The sequence below is a fragment of the Balaenoptera acutorostrata genome, chromosome 2 (assembly GCF_949987535.1).
Source record: "Balaenoptera acutorostrata chromosome 2, mBalAcu1.1, whole genome shotgun sequence".
NCBI classification, from domain to species: Eukaryota; Metazoa; Chordata; class Mammalia; order Artiodactyla; family Balaenopteridae; genus Balaenoptera; species Balaenoptera acutorostrata.
Genome location: NC_080065.1, coordinates 177,909,966 through 177,935,147, shown reverse-complemented (window position 1 = coordinate 177,935,147; position 25,182 = coordinate 177,909,966). Strand labels below are relative to the sequence as shown.

The 25,182-nt window shown below is 37.7% G+C and overlaps 1 pseudogene; it reads right to left on the bottom strand.

Annotated features, from left to right (window-relative positions):
• Positions 1-513: 513 nt before the first annotated feature.
• Positions 514-25,182, bottom strand: part of LOC103000690 (zinc finger protein 709-like) — a 118,143-nt pseudogene continuing 93,474 nt past the window's right edge.

The following is a 25,182-nucleotide window of genomic DNA, read 5'->3' as shown; positions in this document are numbered from 1 at the left end:
AAATTTATGCCATCTTTTACTAGCAAGGAAAATGAAATAAGGCTCTTCTGGCCAAAACAAGAGTAGATTTTCTCATAAGAAGGATGGACTATATAATGGGTAAGGAATATCCAATACCTGGCACTACAGGAGGCCAGTAGGAAAATCCCAACAAATAACCAAATGTCATTTATTAATAGCCCCACACAAAACGATCAAAACATAAAAATTAAACCAACCTGCATATTAGAAATACATGTCAATTCAACCATGGATCAAACAAGCTCCAAAATGAAAAGAGAAAAATGTTAATTGATTTAAGGGCAAAACACTACCTGTTAATCATTATGTAGTATTGCTTACAGAGTACTTACAGAATTATCTCACTTCAGTGTTCATTTTTGAACGTAAGTAGTAAATATCCAGTCGAGAGATCCCTTTTAAGAATGAGGCACTTGATAAAGACGATATAACTCTAAAAATTATTCTTTCATGTTATTTTTTTCTGGAACATTATACATGGATTAATTTGTATCAGGCTTTCTCAGATTTCTTACACATATAGGGTTTCTTTCCAGTGGGAATTTTCACATGTAAGAATGAAGGCCAACTGATGTTTTCCCCACATTGCTTACATTCAAGAGGTTTCTATTAAGTATGAGATCTTTCATGCCTTTGAAAGGAACTGGGTCAACTGAAGGCTTTCCCACCTTCTCTACATTTGTAGGGTTTCTTGCCAGTGTGTATTCTCATGTGCCCTTGAAAGGTAGTGCAATAAATGAAGGCTTTCCCACATTCTGTACATTCATAAGGTTTCTCTCCAGTGAGTTTTTTCATGTGTTTGAAAGTATGTGTAACAACTGAAGGCTCTGCCACATTGTTTACATTTGTAGAGTTTCTCTCCTGTGTGAGTTCTTTGAAGTATTTGAAATGAACTGGGAAAACTGCTTTCTCACATTCCTTACACTTACAAGGTCCATCTCCAGTGCGTGTTATCATGTGTGTTCGAACACTTGAGGGAGAAATGAAGGCTTTCCCACATTCTTTACATTTATAGTTTCTCTCCAGTGTGCTTTCTTATGTGTCCTTGAAAGGTGGTGCGATAAATGAAGGTTTTCCCATATTCTGTACATTCATAGGGTTTCTCTCCAGTGTGAATTATTTCATGTATTCGCAAACCTAGAGGAGAACTGAAGGTTTTCTCACATTGTTTACATTCGTATTGTTTCTCTGCAGTGTGAATCCTTTCATGTCTTCGAAAGGAACTGGGACAACTGCGGGCTTTACCACACTGCTTACATTCATAGGGTTTTTCTCCCGTGTGATTTCTTTCATGTATTCGCAAACCTAGAGGAGACCTGAGGGATTTACCACACTGTTTACATATGAAGGGTTTCTCTCCAGTGTGAGTTCTTTCATATGCTTGAAATGAAGTGGAACAACTAAAGGCTTTCCCACATTCCTTCCATTTATAGGGTCCTTCTCCAGTGTGTGTTATCATGTGTCTTTGAAAGGTTGTGAGCCATGTGAAGGCTTTACCACATTCCTTACATTCATAGGATCGCTCTCCAGTGTGAGTCCTTTCATGTCTGTGAACAGATTTGCAGTAACTGAAGGCTTCCCCACATTCCTTGCATTTATATGGCTTCTCCTCACATTCATGATACTCATATGGTTTGTGTCCATATCTGATGGATATGCCTATAGATCTGATGTGCCTATTAAGGAATGAATGACGCATGAAGACTTTCACACACATTACATTCACATGGTTTTACTCCAGAAAGAGTTTTCTGGTTCAGATTAGGATTTGGAATCTGGCTGACAGTTTCTCCATCTTGATTACCTTCTTCGCTTTCACAGAGTTTTTCTACCATATGACTTCTGTAAAAAATGAGAAATTATTAATGATTTCTTTAACAACTTCACATTTATTAGTAGGGTATTAGAATTACATTTTTATATTTTATAGCAAAAGTGAAGGTTTTTTGCCCTTTCTGAATTTTTTGAGGATGATTTATACTGAAAGCTCTATAAGAGGACTTGACATACCTATTATGAAAACAGTAATGTTAATATATTGGGTTTCTTAATATTGTTTCCAAAAACACTGGACATCTATGTCACGTTTAAGTAAATGTTTTTGGTGAAAAAAAATTTAAGGATAACTTTGAAGCTGGGGTTGTTTTATTTGCTTATTTTAAAAAGTTTATGACATACCAGGATTCTCATGTGGCACACTGCTATCTACTGTGTGTATGACTCACCTTAGTTTTCTCCCTTGGGTTTTGTACCAGTCTTCAATGTTATGATTGTCCCATTTTTTTCCTAAAATGCAGACCCAGAAAAATAATGCAAATTATTAGAAATTATAGAAAAATATTAGATTCTAGGTCCACAATGAGCTGTGACCATGCTTAGTTTATTTACCAATGTACAGCAGTCCCCTCTTACCCACAGTTTCACTTTCTGTGGTGTCAGTTACCTACGGTCAATTGCAGTCTGAAAATATTAATTTACACTGTGCACCCTTTCGAGTAGTACGATGAAATCTTGCAATGTCCCGCTCTGTGCAGGATGTGAATCATCCCTTTGTTCAGTGTATCCATGCTGTATATGCTACCTGCCCATCAGTCACTTAGTAGCCATCTCAGTTTTCAGATCACTGTGGTGGTATTGCAGTGCTTGTGTTCAAGTAATCCTTATTTTAATTAATGATGGCCCCAAAGCACAAGAATAGTGATGTTGGTAATTAGGATATGCCAAAGAGAAGTTATAAAGTGCTTCCTTTCAGTGAAAAGATGAAAGTTCTTGATTTAAGGGAAGAAAAAAATCATACACTGATGTTGCTAAGATCTGTAGGAAAAATGAATCTTCTATTGTGAAATTGTGAAGAAGGAAAAAGAAATTGATCTTAGTTTTGCTGTCTCATCTCAAACTGCAAAAGTTATGGACACTTAACACTTACACGTTAAGTTCACGTCTATTATACGTGTTCTATTCTTAGTTATTGTTATCAATCTCTTACTGTGCACCGAACTTCTAAATTAAACTTATTATCATAGGTATGTATGTATAGGATTCAGTACTGTCTGCAGTTTCAGGCATCCACTGGTGGTCTTGGAATGTATCCCCTGCAGATAAGGGGGGATTACTGTATTACTTTTCCATATTCCACATCTTGGAACAGTGTTGATGGGCAAGAAATACTTGTTCTCTAACTGAAGAAGTGAAGGAATGTTGTCATGCTTACCTATTGAGGCCAGGTTCCTCAAGGTTTCCTGCATCACATCTCTGTAAAGTTTCTTCTGCAAAGGATTCAGTAAAGACCACTCCTCCTGGGTGAAGTTCACAGCCACATCCTCAAAGGTCACTGGGCCCTAAAACAGACCAAATATGTTTCCAGTAAGATGTGTGAGTCTGACAGAACTGGGGATTTATACTCAATTTACAGGAAGATTACATATGATTCTGTCATCTTCAAACATTTATTTTATGTCTTGGTCATCAGAAACTGACTCTATGTCCTTACTTACTTCGTCATGAATTTAACAGCATAATGAACACATGCAAATTATTTATTCATTTTCACTGTGATCACTTTAAATGTTACTGTTCTCTGATGTCAGGGTCTAGAGCACCTTGGAGAAATGAGAGAAATGCTACACAAATGAATCAAATATCATTTTAAACACATCAGTCTCTTGTGAGAAAAACTCATCTCCTTTGTTATTACACACCATTTAACTCAGTACACTCCATGATGTATGAGGTCAAATCTGCAGGAGCTTTTAATGAATAAAACACAGTGAAGAACTGGAAGCTTTTTCTTCTATTTTATTCTATTTTCTTTTATTCTCATCACCAAACATGAGAGTCCAGGAGGCCTGTGGAAATCCGACTTGTGACAAGGATCAGTTTGCCATACTGGCCTGAGAATTACTCCAGGTGATTAGAAATAGCCAGGTGCAACTGGCTAGATTAAAATATTCTTGTAAAGAAGTAGTACTTTTAGCTTGTGTAAAATTTATTGCAGACTCAGTTTCTCCATTCTCTCTCTGTCCCATTCGTGGAGCTAGTTAGTTATTCAGAAGTTAAGGCTCAGACAACTTTGCATGATATGACATGCTAAAAAGACACAACTACTTAGACCTCCACAAAACCCTATACACAATGAGCCTCAGGGCTGCTTCTCACTAGTTTTTAGCACACATAGGCACATATAATGAAATGATAAAGTACTAAAACATTTCTTTTTGGTCAAAGCCCTTGCTAAATAACCTTGAGGAACAGGTTAAGAGCTGCATATTGCACAGGAATTCACAACACTCCACAAAAGTCTGATGGTGAATCTGCCCATGATTATATAATACATAAAGGATTCACAGCGCTTTCCTCCAAAGAATGTAAAACCTCCATTCTCTAATTTCAGGTGGAAGTTTCCTGGCCAGCTGCTCCAGAGGCAATCCTCCCAACATCTCTCACTTCTGAGCTCCCATATGGTGCACAGAAGCATAACAGCCCAGCCCCAAGTATAGGAATATGTAAGTTGATGACACCACACACTGCCAATAGTGTACAAAAGGGTTTATTACTTCCATAACTGAGGTCTCTGGGGAGTAAGGCAGGCCTCTCAAGAAGGCATGAAATGGCTTGAGAGTGCAAGGAGAAGTACATGGACTTATTTTTTAGCTGAGGGTTGTGGGTGGACTGAAGAGAGAGTTCACATGCAAGGGCAGGAGCAGGCATGAATTGAATCTCTTGTCACTGCCAAAGGAAGGAAACTAAGGCTTTCCTATCATCATGGATACATGTGGGTCACAAGAGGAGGAAGGAGGGATGAGGCTTCAAAGCTGTCAGCAGTCAAACATAAAAAACTGGAGTCAGAGACTTCTCTTTTCTTGTTCTTTGTATAATGAACTTAGAAACCATCCTTCCTAACCTCACAAGAAAAAAAGCAAAGAACTGAAGACACAGAGCAAACCATTGTTTCCAAAATTGGAAAGACAGAAAGAAGCTATTTTGAAATAGCTATTCCTAACAAGGCCTATCCTCAAAAGAGACTGTTTCAGCAGGGCCTAATGCAAAGACAACAAAGAATACAACATCTAAGAACTTTGGGACAATGACAGCAGGTGTAAAATACACACAATGAGAATACCTGATAGAAAAGCAGAAAGGAACAAAAAAAATAAGTGAAGCAATCATCACTGAGATTTTCCTAACATTAGTGATTGATAGACAGCAAACTGCAGATCCAGGAAGCTAAGAAAACCACAAAACATTAAAAAAAAAAAAAAAAAAAAACAAACACCAAAAACTGCACTGCCAAGCACATCACTTTCAACTGGAGAAAAATCAAAGACAAAGGGAACATTCTGAAAGAAGCCAGAGGGAAAAAACAAACCTTAGTTTTACGTAAACAAGGATAAGAATTAAATCAGACCTCTTTTCAAAAACTATGCAAGCAAGAAATATAACTGGAATCACACTGTATTTATCCTTTGGAATCTGGGTTCTTTCACTTAGCAATAAATATATATATATATATATATATATAAGATTTATCCATGTTGTTGCACATATTAACAGTTCATTACTTTTTATTGCTGAGTAGGATTGCATTGTACAGATGTACTATAATTTATTCATTCACCAAATGATATTTGAGTTGTTTCCAGGTTTTGGTGATTATGAATAAAGCTGCTGTAAATATTCACATACCAGAAACAAACAAAACAACAACAAAAAACCCCAACTATGCAAGCAAGAAGAGGGTGGAATGAAATATTTAAAGTGCAGAAGGTAAAAAAACACCATCCTAAAACTCTGTGTCAAGCAAAATTATTCTTCAAAAGTGAGGGAGAATATTTTGTAATAACCTATATGGGAAAAGAATCTGGAAAATAATATATATATATAAATAACTGAATATATATATAATAACTGAATAACTTTGCTGTATACCTGAAATGAACACACACTATAAATCAATTATACTTCAATAAAAAAATATAAAAAAGCAAATAAGCCTTTGTAATAAAAAAAAATCTCTAGGACTGCTGCATCTCAGGAAAAAAAGTGACGGAGAAATACTTTGAGAAAAATTGAGGGACTCTGACATCAATACACCTGGTTTTACAAGAAACAGTAAAAGAAGTTCATTAGAAGGTACAGGCATACCTTGGAGACAATGAGGGTTCAGTTCCAGACTACCACAATAAAGCAAATCACATGAATTTTTTGGTTTGCCAGTGCATGTAAAAGTTATATTTATACTATTCTGTACTCTATTAAGTGTGCACTAGCATTATGTATAAAAATACAATGTACATACCTTAATTTAAAAATATTTTTTTAAAAAATTATTTATTTATTTATTTATTTTATGGCTGTGTTGGGTCCTCGTTTCTGCGCGAGGGCCTTCTCTAGTTGTGGCAAGTGGAAGCCACTCTTCATCGCGGTGCGCGGGCTTCTCACTATCGCGGCCTCTCTTGTTGCGGAGCACAGGCTCCAGACGCGCAGGCTCAGTAATTGTGGCTCAGGGGCCCAGTTGCTCTGCGGCATGTAGGATCTTCCCAGACCAGGGCTCGAACCCGTGTCCCCTGCATTGGCAGGCAGATTCTCAACCACTGCGCCACCAGGGAAGCCCTAAAAATACTTTACTGCTAAAAATGCTAACCATCATCAGAGCCTTCAGCAAGTGATGGCAGTAACATCAAAGATTACTGATCACAGACCACCATAACAAATGTAACAAAAATTTGAAATACTGTGAGAATTACCGAAGTGTGACAGACACAGAAAGTGAGCAAATGCTATTGAAAAAAAGGTGCCAATAGATTTGCTTCACACAGGGTTACAACCAACCTTCAACTTGCAAAAAATGCATTATCTGTAAAGTGCAATAAAGTGAATCACAATAAAATAAGGTATGTCTCAAAATGATATAAACAGGTGGAACATTAGAAAAGAGGACCCTTTAAGAACTGTTCTCAGTTCACTATAGCCTTGTTGGTCTCATGGACACAAGCCCCACTGGTTTTCAAAGCTAGATGTTTTGGGATTTCCCTGGTGGTCCAGTGGTTATAAGATTCTGCCCTTCCACTGCAGGGGGCATGGGTTCCATCCCTGATCAGGGAACTAGGATCCCACATGCTGTGTGGTTGTGCCCCCCACCCCTGAAAGGCTAGATGTTTGGGGGTCTTGTCTTCATGTGTGACTCTTAAAAGCTGGGGTGCCTCTTAGAGGAAAACATAGGCAGAACACTCTATGACATAAATCACAGCAAGATCCTTTTTGACCCAGCTCCTAGAGAAATGGAAACAAAAACAAAAATAAACAAATGGGACATAATGAAACTTAAAAGCTTTTGCACAGCAAAGGAAACCATAAACAAGACCAAAAGACCACCCTCAGAATGGGAGAAAATATTTGCAAATGAAGCAATTGACAAAGGATTAATCTCCAAGATTTACAAGCAGCTCATGCAGCTCAATAACAAAAAAACAAACAACCCAATCCAAAAATGGGCAGAAGACCTAAATAGACATTTCTCCAAAGAAGATATACAGATTGCCAACAGACACATGAAAGAATGCTCAACATCATTAATCATTAGAGAAATGCAAATCAAAACTACAATGAGATATCATCTCACACCAGTCAGAATGGCCATCACCAAAAAATTTAGAAACAATGCTGGAGAGGGTGTGGAGAAAAGGGAACCCTCTTGCACTGTTGGTGGGAATGTAAATTGATACAGCCACTATGGAGAACAGTATGGAGGTTCCTTAAAAAACTAAAAATAGAACTACCATACGACCCAGCAATCCCAGTACTGGGCATATACCCTGAGAAAACCATAATTCAAAAAGAGTCATGTACCAGAATGTTCATTGCAGCTCTATTTACAATAGCCAGGACATGGAAGCAACCTAAGTGTCCATCATCAGATGAATGGATAAAGAAGATGTGGCACATATATACAATGGAATATTACTCAGCCATAAAAAGAAATGAAATGGAGGTATTTGTAGTGAGGTGGATGGAGTTAGAGTCTGTCATACAGAGTGAAGTAAGTCAGAAAGAGAAAACCAAATACAGTATGCTAACACATATATATGGAATCTAAGGGGAAAAAAAAAAGGTCATGAAGAACCTAGTGGCAAGACGGGAATAAAGACACAGACCTACTAGAGAATGGACTTGAGGATATGGGGAGGGGGAGGGGTAAGATGTGACAGGGTGAGAGTGGCACGGACGTATATACACTACCAAATGTAAAATAGATAGCTAGTGGGAAGCAGCCGCATAGCACAGGGAGATCAGCTCGGTGCTTTGTGACCACCTAGAGGGGTGGGATAGGGAGGGTGGGAGGGAGGGAGATGCAAGAGGGAAGAGATATGGGAACATATGTATATGTATAACTGATTCACTTTGTTATAAAGCAGAAACTAACACACCATTGTAAAGTAATTATACTCCAATAAAGATGTTTAAAAAAAAGATAAAAAGTTTTGGGAAGATGGAATTATGAAGTTGCCTGAAAAATGGCAGAAGGTAGTGGAACAAAATGGTGAATACGTTGTTCAATAAAGTTCTTGGTGAAACTGAAAAAAAAAAAAAAGCTGGGGTGCCAAGTGTGGGGTCTAAACACTTTGCTCCTCAAGGAGAAGCTTGGAGTTTTGAGTCCCTTCCTGAAGGTGGGGTGCCATGTTGGGGGGGTGCTTATGGTAAGACTGTGCCTCAGCATCTACCCACTTTGATGTGGGTGTTCTCATTTGCCCTATGCATAGGGAATCGCCAGTTATGGGCAACGAGAGATGAGCTGCTGCATGTTCCTGTACGCATGACAATGTCTGCTGCTGCCCTGCTGGATCACACCCTGGGCTCTTTGGGCTGTCTCTGCATAGCTAGACTGAGTCCTCTCCCAGGGCCTGTCTGCCCGGGATTCCTGCGGTGCTGCCCTGTGTGCGCAAGGACAATGGTTGTTTCCAGCTGCCTCACCAAGATCACACCCAAGACCCTTGGTCTGTCTTTGTGTCCAGACCGAGTCTTTTCCCAGGGCCCAGTTGGCCCAGATCTCCCACCAGGCTGTGGCGTGGAGTGTACAGGGCCAGGGTGTTTGCCCAATTCAGACTGGGGAGTGGTGAGGCAGCAGCTGCCAGTGCCAGGCTCTCTTTGCGCTGATTGTTGACAAGCCAGCATGTGCACACTCCTTGCGAGTAGCATCTTGGCTTCTCCAGCCCTTCTGACTGTCCCAGTGGTTCTCCAAGCAGCCAAGGGGGCTAGTCTCCTCTCTGCAGGATGCCAGGACTGGGAGGCACAGATTGTGGCTCCACCTGCTTGCTACCCAAGGTGAGGGGCTGCCCATGTGGACCTTCTCTTCCTTTCAGATCCCTCCCAAGGGCACAGATCCCAACCTGATGTCTTTTTTTTCTGTCCTACCCAGTTATGTGGAGATCTTTCATGTGGCTTTGGTCATAAAGAAGTTCTTCTGGGGACCTCCCTGGTGGTCCAGTGGTTAAGACTCTGCACTGCCACTGTAGGGGCATGGGCGTTCGATTCCTGGTTGGGGAACTGAGATCCTGCAAGCTGTGCGGTGTGGGCCAAAAAAAAAAAAAAAAAAAAAAAGTTCTTCTGCCAGGTTCCAGTTAATTTTCTGTGAGAATTGTAGAAATATTTTTGATGTGTTGTACGGGTAGGTGAGTTCCACATCCTCCTACCCTGTCATCTTGATTCCCCTTTCTCCTTTCAAATTATTAAGTTATTATACTATTTGTTTTGGTGATCTGTGATCAATGATCTTTGATGTTACTACAATGACTCATTGAAGGCTCAGATGATGGTTGGTATTTTTTAGCTCTAAAGTATTTTAAAAGTAAGGTATGTACACTTTTTATACATAATGCTGTTATACACTTAATAGACCATAATACAGGGTAAACATAGATTTATATACACTAGGAAACCAAAATTCATGTGATAATTGCTTCATTGTGATAACTGCTTTATTGCAGTGGACTGAACCTGCAATATCTCTGAGGTATACCTGTGGTAGATGCACAAAAGATAAAGGTAAAGGAATCTAAGCATATCAAAAAAGACAGGAATCTAAGCAAGCAAAGAAGACAGGAAAATAGGAATTACAAAACAGCCAGAAAACAGTGAACAAAATAGCAATAAGGACATACCTATCAATAATTACTTTAAATGTAAAAGAAATAATAAATTCTCCCATCAAAACACAGAGTGGCTGAATGGATTTAAAAAAAAAAGACTCACCTATATACTGCCTACAAAAACGTCACCTGAGGTACAAGTGCACACACAGACTGAAAGGATGGGAAAAAAATATTCCATGCAAATGGAAACCAGAAGAAAGCTGGGGCAGCTATACTTGTAACAGTCAAAATAGACTTAAGACAAAGACTGTTATAAGGGACAAAAAAGGTCATTATATAATGATAAAGGAGTAAATCCAAAAAGAGAATATAACATTTCTAAACATTTATGCACTCAAAATAGGAACATCTGAATATATAAAACAAAATTTAACAGATCTAAAGGGGGAAGTAGAAAGCCAGACAATAACAGAAAGGAACTTTAATACCCCAATTTCATCAGTGGATACATCATTCAGAAAGAAAATCAATAAACACTGGTCTTCAGTGACACATAAGGCCAGTCATTCCATCCAAAAGCAACAGAATACACAATCTTCTCAAGGGCACATGGAACATTCTCCAGGAGAAGAGCATATGTTAGGCCACAAAACAAGTCTTAATAAATTTAAGAAGATTAAAGTCATATTAAGCATCTTTCCCGACCACAATGCAATACAACTAGAAATCGATTATGAGAAGATAACTGGAAAATTCACATGTGGAGATTAAAAATGATACTGAGGGCTTCCCTGGTGGCACAGTGGTTGAGAATCTGCCTGCTAATGCAGGGGACACGGGTTCGAGCCCTGGTCTGGGAAGATCCCACATGCCGCGGAGCAACTAGGCCCGTGAGCAACAACTACTGAGCCTGCGCATCTGGAGCCTGTGCTCAGCAACAAGAGAGGCCACGATAGTGAGAGGCCCACGCACCACGATGAAAAGTGGCCCCCGCTTGCCGCAACTAGAGAAAGCCCTCGCACAGAAACAAAGACCCAACACAGCCAAAAATAAATAAGTAAGTAAGTAAGTAAATAAATAAATAAATAAAAATGATACTGAACAACCAATAGGTTAAAGAAATCAAAAGAGAAATTTTAAAAAGTACCTTGAGATAAATGAAATGGAAATATAGTAGAACTGCATTATCTGTGAGGGATACATTCCAAGACACTGCGTGGATGCCTGAAACCATAAATAGTAATTAACCCCACAGATATTATGTTTTTTCCTATACATACACATGCACACACAGTGTGTATACAACGAACAAAGGGATGATTCATATTCCAGGCAAGATGGAGCAGGATGGCACAAAGTTTTATCACACTCCTCAGGACAATGCACAATTCAAAACTTTATTTTAAAAAAATGTTTAAAGTATTTTTAAAATGTTTATTTCTGTAATTTTCCATTTAATATTTTCAGACCACAGTTGACTGCAGGTAACTGAAACTGTAGAAAGCAAAACTGCAGATAAAGGGGGACTATTGTGCAACATACTGAAACTTACAGGAGGCAGCAAAAGCATTTCCAAGAGGGAAGTTCATAGTGATAGTGATAAATCAAGAAACAAAAAAGATCTCAAAAAACCTAACTTTACATATCAAGGAAGTAGAAAAAGAAGAAAAAGCAAGTGCCAAAGTTAGTAAAATGAAGGAAATAACAAAGATCACAGTGGAAATAAATGAAAAAGACTAAAAAGGGAGTAGAAAAAAATCAATGAAACTAAGAGCTTTTAAAATATAAGAGATATCCAGTAGAGATGGCGGAGGAATAAGACGTGGAGATCACCTTCCTCTGCACAAATACACTGCAAATACATCTACATGTGGAACAACTACAGAACACCTACTAAACACTGGCAGAAGACCTCAGACTTCCCAGAGGGCAAGAAAACTCCCCACATACCCGGCCGTGTGGCTGACAGGGTCTTGGTGCTCTGGCCTGGTGTCAGGCCTGAGTCTCTGAGGTGGGAGAGCTGAGATCAGTACACTGGACCACCAGAGACTTCCCGGCCCCATGTAATATCAATCAACAAGGGCTCTCCCAGAGAGCTCTGTCTCAACCCTAAGACCCAGCTCCACTCAACTGCCAGCAAGCTCCAGTGCTGGACATCCCATGCCAAACAACTAGCAAGACAGGAACACAACCCGACCCATTAGCAGAGAGACTGCCTAAAATCATACTAAGTTCACAGACATCCCAAATCACACCACTGGACATGGCCCTGCCTGCCAGAAAGACAAGATCCAGCCCCACCCACCAGAACACAGGCACCAGTCCTCTCTACCAGGCAGCCTACACAAGACCCTTAACCAACCTTACCCACCGGGGGCAGACACCAAAAACAACGGGAACTACGAACCTGTAGCCTGCGAAAAAGAGACACCAAACACAGTAAGTTAAATAAAATGAGAAGACAGAGAAATATGCAGCAGATGAAGGAGCAAGGTAAAAATCCACCAGTCCAAACAAATGAAGAGGAAATAGGCAGCCTACCTGAAAAAGAATTCAGAGTAATGATAGAAAAGATGATCCAAAAATCTTGGAAACAGAACAGAGAAAATACAAGAAATGTTTAACAAGGACGTAGAAGGACTAAACAGCAAACAAACGATGAACAACACAATAAATGAAATTAAAAATTCCCTAGAAAGAATCAATAGCAGAATAAATGAGGCAGAAAAAAGGATAAATGACCTGGAAGATAAAATAGTGGAAATAACTGCTGCAGAGCAAAATAAAGAAAAAAGAATGAAAAGAACTTAGGACAGTCTCAGAGACCTCTAGGACAACCTTAAACGGACGAACATTCGAATTATAGGGGTCCCAGAAGAAGAAGAGAAAAAGAAAGGGACTGAGAAAATATTTGAAGACATTACAGTTGAAAACTTCCCTAATATGGGAAAGGAAATACTTAATCAAGGCCAGGAAGCACAGAGAGTCCCATACAGGATAAATCCAAGGCAAAACACACCAAGACACATATTAATCAAACTATCAAAAATTAAATACAAAGAAAAAATATTAAAAGCAGCAAGGGAAAAAAAACAAATAACACACAAGGGAATCCCTATAAGGTTAACAGCTGATCTTTCAGCAGAAACTCTGCAAGCCAGAAGGAAGTGGCAGGACATATTTAAAGTGATGAAGGAGAAAAACCTACAACCAAGATTACTCTACCCAGCAAGGATCTCATTCAGATTTAATGGAGAAATTAAAACCTTCACAGACAAGCAAAAGCTAAGAGAATTCAGCACCACCAAACCAGCTTTACAGCAAATGCTAAAGGAACTTTTCTAGGCAGGAAACACAAGAGAAGGAAAAGACCTACAATAACAAACCCAAAACAATTAAGAAAATGGGAATAGGAACATACATATTGATAATTACCTTAAATGTAAATGGATTAAATGCTCCCACCAAAAGACATAGGCTGGCTGAATGGATACAAAAACAAGACCCATATATGTGCTATCTACAAGAGACCCACTTCAGACCTAGGGACACATACAGACTGAAAGTGAGGGGATGGAAAAAGATATTCCATGCAAATGGAAATCAAAAGAAAGCTGGAGTAGCAATTCTCATATCAGACAAAATAGACTTTAAAATAAAGACTATTATAAGAGACAGAGAAGGACACTACATAATGATCAAGGGATTGATCCAAGAAGAAGATTTAACAATTGTAAATATTTATGCACCCAACATAGGAGCACCTCAATACATAAGGCAAATACTAACAGCCATAAAAGGGGAAATCGACAGTAACACAATCATCGTAGGGGACTTTAACACCCCACTTTCACCAATGGACAGATCATCCAAAATGAAAATAAATAAGGAAACACAAGCTTTAAATGATACATTAAACAAGATGGACTTAATTGATATTTATAGGACAAGCCATCCAGAAACAACAGAATACACATTCTTCTCAAGTGCTCATGGAATATGCTCCAGGATAGATCATATCTTGGGTCACAAATCAAGCCTTGGTAAATTTAAGAAAATGGAAATCGTATCAAGTATCTTTTCCAACCACAACGCTATGAGAGTAGATATCAATTACAGGAAAAAATCTGTAAAAAATACAGACACATGGAGGCTAAACAATACACTACTTAATAACCAAGAGATCACTGAAGAAATCAAAGAGGAAATCAAAAAATACCTAAAAAGAAATGACAATGAAAATACGGTGACCCAAAACCTATGGGATGTAGCAAAAGCAGTTCTAAGAGGGAAGTTTATAGCAATACAAGCCTACCTCAAGAAACAGGAAACATCTCAAATAAACAACATAACCTGGCACCTAAAGCAATTAGAGAAACAAGAACAAAAAATCCCCAAAGTTAGCAGAAGAAAAGAAATCATAAAAATCATATCAGAAATAAATCAAAAAGAAATGAAGGAAACGATAGCAAAGATCAATAAAATTAAAAGCTGGGTCTTTGAGAAGATAAACAAAATTGATAAACCATTAGCCAGACTCATCAAGAATAAAAGGGAGAAGACTCAAATAAATAGAATTAGAAATGAAAAAGGAGTAGTAACAACTGACACTGCAGAAATACAAAGGACCATGAGAGATACTACAAGCAACTCTATGCCAATAAAATGGACAACCTGGAAGAAAAGGACAAGTTCTTAGAAATGCACAACCTGCCGAGACTGAACCAGGAAGAAATAGAAAATATGAACAGACCAACCAGAAGCACTGAAATTGAAACTGTGATTAAAAGTCTTCCAACAAACAAAAGCCCAGGACCAGATGGCTTCACAGGCGAATTCTATCAAACATTTAGAGAAGAGCTAACACCTATCCTTCTCAAACACTTCCAAAATATAGCAGAGGGAGGAACACTCCCCAACTCATTCTATGAAGCCACCATCACCCTGATACCAAAACCAGACAAAGATGTCACAAAGAAAGAAAACTACAGGCCAATATCACTGATGAACATAGATGCAAAAATCCTCAACAAAATACTAGCAAACAGAATCCAACAGCACATTAAAGGGATCATACACCATGATCAAGTGGGGTTTATTCCAGGAATGCAAGGATTCTTCAATATATGCAAACCAATCAATGTGATACACCATATTAACAAATTGGAGAAAAACGATATGATCATCTCAATCGATGCAGAGAAAGCTTTCGACAAAATTCAACACCCATTTATGATAAAAACCCTGCAGAAAGTAGGCATAGAGGGAACTTTCCTCAACATAATAAAGGCCATATATGACAAACCCACAGCCAACATCGTCCTCAATGGTGAAAAACTGAAACCATTTCCACTAAGATCACGAACAAGACAAGGTTGCCCACTCTCACCACTATTATTCAACACAGTTTTGGAAGTTTTAGCCACAGCAATCAGAGAAGAAAAAGACATAAAAGGAATCCAAATCGGAAAAAAAGAAGTAAAGCTGTCACTGTTTGCAGATGACATGAAACTATACATAGAGAATCCTAAAGATGCTACCAGAAAACTACTAGAGCTAATCAATGAATTTGGTAAAGTAGCAGGATACAAAATTAATGCACAGAAATCTCTGGCATTCCTATACACTAATGATGAAAAATCTGAAAGGGAAATTAAGAAAACACTCCCATTTACCATTGCAACAAAAAGAATAAAATATCTAGGAATAAACCTACCTAAGGAGACAAAAGACATGTATGCAGAAAATTATGACACTGATGAAAGAAATTAAAGATGATACAAATAGATGGAGAGATATACCATGTTCTTGGATTGGAAGAATCAACATTGTGAAAATGACTCTACTACCCAAAGCAATTTACAGATTTAATGCAATCCCTAACAAATAACCACTGGCATTTTTCACAGAACTAGAACAAAAAATTTCACAATTTGTATGGAAACACAAAAGACCCCGAATAGCCAAAGCAATCTTGAGAACGAAAAATGGAGCTGGAGGAATCAGGCTCCCTGACTGCAGACTATACTACAAAGCTACCGTAATCAAGACAGTATGGTACTGGCACAAAAACAGAAATATAGATCAATGGAACAGGATAGAAAGCCCAGAGATAAGGTGACCATATGTGCGTGGGTTTATCTTTGATAAAGGAGGCAAGCATATACAGTGGAGAAAAGACAGCCTCTTCAATAAGTGGTGCTGGGAAAACTGGACAGGTACATGTAAAACTATGAACTTAGAACACTCCCTAACAACATACACAAAAATAAACTCAAAATGGATTAAAGACCTAAATGTAAGGTCAGACACTATCAAACTCTTAGAGGAAAACATAGGCAGAACACTCTATGACATAAATCACAGCAAGATCCTTTTTGACCCACCTCCTAGAGAAATGGAAATAAAAACAAAAATAAACAAATGGGACCTAATGAAACGTAAAAGCTTTTGCACAGGGCTTTCCTGGTGGCGCAGTGCTTGAGAATCTGCCTGCTAATGCAGGGGACACGGGTTCGAGCCCTGGTCTGGGAAGATCCCACATGCCGTGGAGCAACTAGGCCCGTGAGCCACAACTACTGAGCCTGCGCCTCTGGAGCCTGTGCCCCGCAACAAGAGAGGCCACGATACTGAGGCCCGCGCACCGCGATGAAGAGTGGCCCCGTTTGCCACAACTAGAGAAAGACCCCGCAGAGAAACGAACACCCAACACAGCCAAAAATAAAATAAATAAAACAAATGTGGGGTTTAAAATGTTCTGATAAAAAAAAAAAAACCTTTTGCACAGCAAAGGAAACCATAAACAAGACCAAAAGACAACTCTCAGAATGGGAGAAAATATTTGCAAATTAAGCAACTGACAAAGGATTAATCTCCAAAATTTACAAGGAGCTCATGCAGCTCAATATTAAAAAAACAAACAACCCAATTCCAAAATGGGCAGAAAACCTAAATAGACATTTCTCCAAAGAAGATATACAGATTGCCAACAAACACATGAAAGAATGCTCAACATCTTTAATCATTAGAGAAATGCAAATCAAAATTACAATGAGATATCATCTCACACCGGTCAGAATGGCCATCATCAAAAAATGTACAAACAATAAATGCTGGAGAGGCTGTGGAGAAAAGGGTACCCTCTTGCACGGTTGGTGGGAATGCAAATTGATACAGCCACTATGGAGAACAGTATGGAGGTTCCTTTAAAAACTAAAAATAGAACTACCATATGACCCAGGAATCCCACTACTGGGCATATACCCTGAGAAAGCCATAATTCAAAATGGGTCATGTACCAAAATGTTCATTGCAGCTCTATTTACAATAGCCAGGACATGGAAGCAACCTAAGTGTCCATCAACAGATGGATGGATAAAGATGTGGCACATATAAACAATGGAATATTCCTCAGCCATAAAAAGAAACAAAATTGAGTTATTTGTAGTGAGGTGGATGGACCTAGAGTCTGTCACACAGAGTGAAGTGAGTCAGAAAGAGAAAAACAAATACAGTATGCTAACACATATATATGGAATCTAAGGGAAAAAAAAGGTCATGAAGAACCTAGGCGCAAGACAGGAATAAAGACACAGACCTACTAGAGAGTAGAATTGAGGATATGGGGAGGGGGAAGGGTAAGCTGTGACAAAGTGAGAGAGTGGCATGGACATATATACACTACCAAACATAAAATAGCTAGTGGGAAGCAACTGCATAGCACAGGAAGATCAGCTCGGTTCTTTGTGACCACCTAGAGGGGTGGGAGGGAGGGAGATGCAAGAGGGAAGAGATATGGGAACATATGTATATGTATAACTGATTCACTTTGTTATAAAGCAGAAACTAACACATCATTGTAAAGCAATTATACTCCAAAAAAGATGTTTTTAAAAAAAAAAAGCGTCTCAGAAAATATTTGAAGAGATTATAGTTGAAAACTTCCCTAACATGGGAGAGGAAATAATCAAGTCTAGGAAGTACAGAGTCCCATACAGGATATATCCAAGGAGAAACACGCCAAGACACATATTAATCAAATGATCAAAAACTAAATACAAAGAAAAAATATTAAAAGCAGGAAGGGAAAAACAACAAATAGCATACAAGGGACTCCCCATAAGGTAAACAGCTGATCTTTCAGCAGAAACTCTACAAGGCAGAAGGGAGTGGCAGGACATATTTAAAGTGATGAAAGGGAAAAAACTACAACCAAGATTACTCTGCCCAGCAAGGATCTCATTCAGATTCGACAGAGAAATTAAAACTTTTACAGAGTAGCAAAAGCTAACAGAATTCAGCACTACCAAACCAGCTTTACAGCAAATGTCACAGGAACTTCTCTAGGCCAGAAACACAAGAGAAGGAAAAGACCTAAAAAACAAACCTGAAACAGTTAAGAATATGGTAATAGAAACATACATATCGATAATTACTTTAAATGTAAATGGATTAAATGCTCCAACCAAAAGATACAGACTGGCTGAATGGATATGAAAACAACACCCATATATATGCTGTCTACAAGAGACCCACTTCAGATTTAAGGACACATACAGACGGAAAGTGAGGGGATGGAAAAAGATATTCCATGCAAATGGAAATCAAAAGAAAGCTGGAGTAACAATTCTCATATCAGACAAAAAAGACTTTAAAATAAAGACTATTACAAGAGACAAAGAAGGACACTACATAATGATCAAGGGATAAATCCAAGAAGAATATATAACAATTGTAAATATTTACACACCCAAAATAGAAGCACCTCAATATATAAGGCAAATGCTAACAGCCATAAAAGGGGAAATCGACAGTAACAATCATAGTAGGGGACTTTAACACGCCACTTTCACCAATGGACAGATCATCCAAAATGAAAATAAATAAGGAAACACGAACTTTAAATGATACATTAAACAAGATGGACTTAATTGATATTTATAGGACATTCCATCCAAAGACAAAAGAATACACTTTCTTCTCAAGTGCTCATGGAACATTCTCCAAGATAGAGCATATCTTGGGTCACAAATCAAGCCTTGGTAAATTTAAGAAAACTGAAATCATATCAATTTTCTTTTCCGACCACCATGCTATGAGACTAGATATTACAGGAAAAAATCTGTAAAAAATACAAACACATGGAGGCTAAACAATACACTACTTAATAACCAAGAGATCACTGAAGAAATCAGAGGAAATCAAAAAATACCTAGAAACAAATGACAATGTAAACACGATGACCCAAAACCTATGGGATGCAGAAAAGCAATTCTAAGAGGGAAGTTTATAGCAATACAATCGTACCTGAAGAAACAAGAAACATCTCAAATAAACAACATAACCTTACACCTAAAGCAATTAGAGAAAGAAGAACAAAAAACCTCCAAAGTTAGCAGAAGGAAGGAAATCATAAAGATCAGATCAGAAATAAATGAAAAAGAAATGAAAGAAACAACTGCAAAGATCAATAAAACTAAAAGCTTGTTCTTTGAAAAGATAAACAAAATTGATAAACCATTAGCCAGACTCATCAAGAAAAAAAGGGAGAAGACTCAACAGAATTAGAAATGAAAAAGGAGAAGTAACAACTGACACTGCAGAAATACAAAGGATCATGAGGGACTAGTACAAGCAACTATATACCAATAAAATGGACAACCTGGAAGAAATGGACAAATTCCTAGAAAAGCACAACCTTCCGAGACTGAACCAGGAAGAAAGAGAAAATATAAACAGACCAATCACAAGCACTGAAATTGAAATTGTGACTAAAAATCTTCCAACAAACAAAAGCCCAGGACCAGATGGCTTCACAGGAGAATTCTATCAAATATTTAGAGAAGAGCTAACACCTCTCCTTCTCAAACTCTTCCAAACCATAGCAGAGGGAGGACCCCTGATACAAAAACCAGACAAAGATGTCACAGAAAAAGAAAACTACAGGCCAATATTACTGATGAACACAGAAGCAAAAATCCTCAACAAAATACTAGGAAACAGAATCCAACAGCACTTCAAAAGGATCATACACCATGATCAAGTGTGGTTTATCCCAGGAATGCAAGGATTTTTGACTATATGCAAATCAATCAATGTGATACACCATATTAACAAACTGAAGGATAAAAACCATATAATCTCAAAAGATTCAGAAAAAGCCTCAACAAAATTCAATACCCATTTATGATAAAAATCTCTCCAGAACATAGGCATAGAGGGAACTTATTACCTCAACCTAATAGAGGCAATATATGACAAACCCACAGCCAACATCGTTCTCAGTGGTGAAAAACTGAATCCATTTCCTCTAAGATCAGTAACAAGACAAGGTTGCCCACTCTCACCACTATTATTCAACATAGATTTGGAAGTTTTAGCCACAGCAATCGGAGAAGTAAAAGAAATAAAAGGAATCCAAATTGGAAAAGAAGAAGTAAAACTGTCCCTGCTTGCAGATGACATGATACTATACATAGAGAATCCTAAAGATGCTACCAAAAAACTACTAGAGCTAATCAGTGAATTTGGTAAAGTACCAGGATGCAAAATTAATGCACAGAAATCTCTGGCATTCCTATACACTAAACGATGAAAAATGTGAAAGAGAAATTAAGGAAACACGCCCATTTACCACTGCAACAAAAAGAATAATATACCTGGGAATAAACCTACCTAAGGAGACAAAAGACCTGTATGCAGAAAATTATAAGACACTGATGAAATAAATTAAAGATGATACAAATAGATGGAGAGATATATACCATGTTCTTGGATTTGAAGAATCAACATTGTGAAAATGACTATACTACCCAAAGCAACCTACAGATTCAATGCAATCCCTATCAAACTACCACTGGCATTTTTCACAGAACTAGAACAAAAAATTTTACAATTACTATGGAAACACAAAAGATCCCGAATAGCCAAAGCAATCTTGAGAAAGAAAAACGGAGCTGGAGGAATCAGGCTCCCTGACTTCAGACTATACTACAAAGCTACAGTAATCAAGACAATATGGTACTGGCACAAAAACAGAAATACAGATCAATGGAACAGGATAGAAATCCCAGAGATAAACCCACACACCTATGGTCACCTTTGATAAAGCAAGAATATACAACAGAGAAAAGACAGCCCTCTTCAATAAGTGGAACTAGGGAAACTGGACAGCTACATGTAAAAGTATGAAATTAGAACACTCCCTAACACCATACACAAAAATAAACTCAAAATGGATTAAAGACCTAAATATAAGGCCAGACACTATCAAACTCTTAGAGGAAAACATAGGCAGAACACTCTATGACATAAATCACAGCAAGATCCTTTTTGACCCACCTCCTAGAGAAATGGAAATAAAAACAAAAATAAAACAAATGGGACCTAATGAAAGTTAAAAGCCTTTGCACAGCAAAGGAAACCATAAACAAGTGGAAAAGACAACCCTGAGAATGGGAGAAAATATTTGCAAACAAAGCAACGGACAAAGGATTTATCTCCAAAATATACAAGCAGCTCATGCAGCTCAACATCAAAATAACAAAAAACCCTATCCAAAAATGGGCAGAAGACCTAAATAGACATTTCTCCAAAGAAGATATACAGATTGCCAACAAACACATGAAAGGATTCTCAACGGCACTAATCATTAGAGAAATGCAAATCAAAACTACAATGAGGTATCACCTCACACCGTTCAGAATAGCCATCATCAAAAAATCTACAAACAATAAATGCTGGAAAGGGTGTGGAGAAAAGGGAACCCTCTTGCACTGTTGGTGGGAATATAAATTGATACAGCCACTATGGAGAACTCTATGGAAGATCCTTAAAAAACTAAAAATAGAGCTACCATATGACCCAGCAATCCCACTACTGGGCATATACCCTGAGAAAAACAATTCAAAAAGAGTCATGTAGCACAATGTTTACTGCAGCACTATTTACAATAGCCAGGACATGGAAGCAACCTAAGTGTCATCGACAGATGAATGGAAAAAGAAGATGTAGCACATATATACAATGGAATATTACTCAGCCATAAAAAGAAATGAAATTGAGTTATTTGTCATGAGGTGGATGGACCTAGAGTTTGTCACAGAGTGAAGTAAGTCAGAAAAAGAAAAACAAATACCATATGCTAACACACATGTATGGAATCTAAAGAAAAAAAAAGGTTCTGATGAACCTAGGGGCAGGACAGGAATAAAAGAGCAGACATAGAGAATGGACTTGAGGACACGGGGAGGGGGCAGGGTAAGCTGGGATGAAGTGAGAGAGTGGCATCGACATATATACACTACCAAATGTAAAACAGATAGCTGGTGGGAAGCAACCACATAGCACAGGGAGATCAGCTCCATGCTTTGTGTCCATCAAGAGGGCTGGGATAGGGAGGATGGGAGGGAGATGCAAGAGGGAGGGGATATGGGAATATATGTTTACGTATAGCTGATTCACTTTGTTATACAGTAGAAACTAACATAACATTGTAAAACAACTATACTCCAATAAAGATGTTAAAAAATATATAAAATAAACTGAAAAACCTTTAGCTAGACTCACGAAGACAAAAAAGAGAAGATCCAAATAAATAAAATCAGAAATGAGAGATGTTACAATAGGTACCACAGAAATACAAAGGATCAGAAGAGACTTCTATGAACAATTACACTCCCTCAAAATGGACAGCCTATAAGAAATTCCTAGAAACATACAACCTATCAAGACTGAATCATGAAGAAATAGAAAATGTGAACAGCCCAATTACTAGTAAGGTGATTCAATCGGTAATCTAAAACCTCCCATCAAAGAAAAGTCTAGGGCCAGCTGGCTTTACTGGTGAATTCTAACAAACATTTAGAGAAAAACTATGATCAATCCTTTGCAAACTCTTCCAAAAAACAGGACAGGACACTTCCAAACTCATTTTACAAGGCCAACATTCTGCTCATACCAAAACCAGACAAGGACTCCACAAGAAAATTCAAGCCAGGAAGAACATAGATATAAAAATCCTGAAGAAACTATTATTATACAAAGTTCAACAACAAATTAAAGGGATCACACACCATGTTCATGTGGGATTTATTCCAGGGATGCAAGGATGGTTCAACAGCTGTGTATCAATCAATGTTATACACCACATTAACAAAATGAAGGATAATAATCACATGGTCATCTCGATAGATGCAGAAAAAGCATTTGACAAAATCCAACATCTATATAGGGTATAGAGGGAATGTACCTCAACATAATAAAGACCATATATTACAAGACCACAGTTAACATCATACTCATCAGTGAAAAGCTGAAAGTATTCCCTCTAAGATCAGGAACAAGGCAAGGATGTCCACTCTTGCCACTTTTATTCAACATAGTATTGGAAGTCCTAGCCACAGCAATCAGAGAGAGAGGGGGAGAGAGAGAGAGAGAGAGAGAGAATCCAAATTGGAAAGGAAGAAGTAAAATTGTCACTTTTTGCAGATGACATAACACTATACATAGAAAATCCCACAGACATCACCAAAAAACTACTAGGGCTCATTAATGAATTTGATACAGTTGCAGGATACAAAATTAATATACAGAAAAGCTGAAAGCTTTTCCTCTAAGATTAGGAACAAGACAAAGATGCCCACTACATAGTATTGGATGATAAGCTACAACAATTAGGCAAGAAAAAGTAACAAAAGGCATCCAAATTGGAAAGAAAGAAGTAAAACTGTCACTATTTTCAGATGACATGACATTATATATAGAAAGCCCTAAAGACTCCATCATATCTGTTGGAACCAATAAACGAATTCAGTAAAGCTGCAGGATACAATATCAGTATACAACAATCTATCTCTATGCACTAACAATGAATTATCAAAAAGAGAAATTAAGAAAACAATACTAATTAGGAGTTTAGTATTAACAGATACACACTAGTATATAGAAAATAGATAAATAAGGACCTATTATTTAGCACAAGGAGCTATATTCAATATCTTGTAATAACCTATGATGGGAAATAATCTGAAAAAGGATAATATATAATTGAGTCACTTTTGCTGTATACCTGAAACACAACATTGTAAATCAAGTATACTTCAATTTTTTAAAAAAAGCAAATTAGTGATTAGCAAATCAGATCATATTCTGATTAGATCAAACTCTTGAAAACCAGGAATTTCTGTCTGAAAGAGATACACATTTACTAGAGAGACTAAAATCCTGTAGTCCTGTGGAAACATCAGTATAAACTTAAATTTTATCTTTTGCAAAAAAACACAAAAAATTCTCTACTTCAGTGACCAAAAAAACACAATCCTATTTACAACTGCATTAAAAAGAATAAAATAACTGAGAATAAATTTAACCAAGGACGTGAAAGATTTGTATACTGAAATTTATAAGGTGTTGATGAAAGAAATTGAAGATACAAATAAATGGAAAGATATTTTGCCCTCATGGATTGGAAAAATGTCCATACTACCCAAAGCAATGAACAATTCAATGCAATCCCTATCAAAATTTCAGTGGCACTTTCCACAAAATAGAACAAACAATACTAAAACTTGTATGGAACCACAAAGACCCTGAATAGCCAAAGCAATCTTGAGAAAGAACAAATCTGGTAGCATAATGCTTCCTGATTTCAAACTACATTACAAAGCTAAAGTAATCAAAACAGTACAGTATTGGCATAAAACAGACATATATAGATCAGTGGAACAGAATAAAGAGTCTAAGGAAAAAACCCCATGCTTATATGGTCAATCAATTTTTGGCAAAGGAACCCAGAATTTACAATGGGGAAAGGACAGTTTCTTCAATAAACAGTGTGGGAAAACTGGACAGCTACATGCAAAAGAATGAAACTGGATGACTATCTTACACCATACACAAAAATCAACTTAAAATGGATTAACTAAATTGGAAGACTGGGATAGACATACACACAATAATGTATAAAAAATAGAGGACTTCCCTGGTGGTGCAGTGGATAAGAATCCACCTGCCAATGCAGGGGACACAGGTTCCATCCCTGGTCTGGGAAGATCCCACATGCCGCGGAGCAACTAAG